The sequence below is a fragment of the Bombus vosnesenskii genome, unplaced genomic scaffold (genome assembly GCF_011952255.1).
Source record: "Bombus vosnesenskii isolate JDL3184/JDL3185 unplaced genomic scaffold, Bvos_JDL3184-5_v1.1 scf7180000014803, whole genome shotgun sequence".
In the NCBI taxonomy this organism is placed as follows: domain Eukaryota; kingdom Metazoa; phylum Arthropoda; class Insecta; order Hymenoptera; family Apidae; genus Bombus; species Bombus vosnesenskii.
Window position 1 is genome coordinate 17,415 of NW_022883653.1, and position 1,756 is coordinate 19,170.

A 1,756-nucleotide genomic window follows, 5' to 3' on the forward strand; every position below is an offset into this window, starting at 1 on the left:
TCGTGTAGATATTTGCCATTTGCAAATATTCATACGGAATATTAACATGCATATTTATAAATAACGCGAATATATTCTCAAGTGTATATGTTTAACTTAATTATTAAAAAACTAATTATTATCATCGCGCTGTGCAAGAAGACCTATCTTAAACTAATAAATTTGAAAAAAAGAGCGTTACTACTCACGGGTATAAAAGATACCCGCGTTCACTATGCTCGCAAAGAATTCTACGTAATACAACCAGTCACCCGTGCCGATTCGGGTCTTTTATCCTACGGCATAATTGAGTGACCAGAAGAACAGAAATGCATGCGACTCACCGTTCGAAGCAGACAAACAGAGAACGTTACCGTGGATGCTGCGCTATCCCAGCGAATTTCATCCGGGAGACTAACATCAGACAGGAACCGTTGAAAGGCTAATAATAGAAATGCAGACTGCGAAAAATCTGTTACGAAACAAAACAGGATGAGTGATCGCTGACTATTTGAAAAGTTGGAGATAGTGAAAAATGAAGGTTTATTAACTTTAGTAACTTTAGCAATAATAAAGATTGAAATTCTAATAAAATTTGATAAGTATAAAAACTGAGACTCTAATATGAATGTGTAAAATCTAAAATAATCTGTAGTATGTTAGTCATTTGTTTTATAATTCGGTATTAAGACTTTAACTCTTATTTTATTTTAACGAAAAAATAACCTCAGAAAATGCTATCCTCCTAAATTTTCAGTCAAATTGTATTTCTGCATTGATAGTGATCAAAGAAAAATATACAGAATAGACATAACTGAAAGTAAGTATGTAAAAATACTTACATACTTGGCTTTTGTGCCACTGTTAGAACACTCCTGAAGAAGATGACGAAGTTGAAGTAGTGATATGTCTATAACAAAACATAAGATATTAAAATCGGTAACACATAATAACAAACGTGAAACTTTAGCAACAATAAAGACTAAACTCTAATAAATATGTAAATTGGAACTCTAATATAAAAGTTTGAGAACAACATATTCAGTGATTTTTGATGCGTATCAGCCAGTTTTATTGTACTTTAATGTTAAGATTTTAAGACTTCATTTCAATTAAAGAGGGCATTTACAGTTTTTTAAATTATCAATCATTTTTATTGTATAATAAATTTATTGTATAAGAGAACAAACTGAAATACAATATTTAAAACTACTTACATTCTTGAGCTCCTGCAGAAGCTTTGTAATATGAAATAGGATCACATTACCGTGAGCGTTAAAATTATAATCGGCGAACAAGAACTCTAACGTCGCGTACAAAATTATGTGATAAAATTTTATTATTTTCGCGTGTGATTATTTAATTGGATTAAATTATTAGAGTAATAAAAGACCGACGCCGCCAATACGTTAGAATATGTTGCAAACCTGACGCAACACGATCCATGTTATCGGTACGAAATAAGACGACTAAATGACTCCTTGTACGTTAGTTTCGCCGAGTAACTTACAAAGTGTGAGGGAGGGGGGAAGGGGGACACAAGAGCCGGTGGCACAAGCAGCTACACAGTTAACGATCTAGACAAAGAAATGTATACATCAACAAAAACATTCCTATTCTACGAAGCACTTTCTTTCGAATTACGCAGCAGGTATCTTTCGGATTGCGCAGCACAATTCTTTCTCTACGTCGATATTTACAAATATCGTACAATAATTCGTAGCCCTACTGGCAACATCACAGACTCATTTGTCTAACTTATTACTTTAGTTACCTT

At 33.0% G+C, this 1,756-nt stretch overlaps 1 long non-coding RNA gene across 1 annotated transcript; it reads right to left on the minus strand.

The window, feature by feature from the left end:
- Positions 1–432: 432 nt before the first annotated feature.
- Positions 433–1,275, minus strand: LOC117240573. The gene is made up of 3 exons (XR_004494737.1): positions 1,197–1,275; positions 822–889; positions 433–451 (listed from the first exon to the last, which is right to left on the minus strand). It is a non-coding gene; the product is annotated as an uncharacterized LOC117240573 (long non-coding RNA).
- Positions 1,276–1,756: the final 481 nt, after the last annotated feature.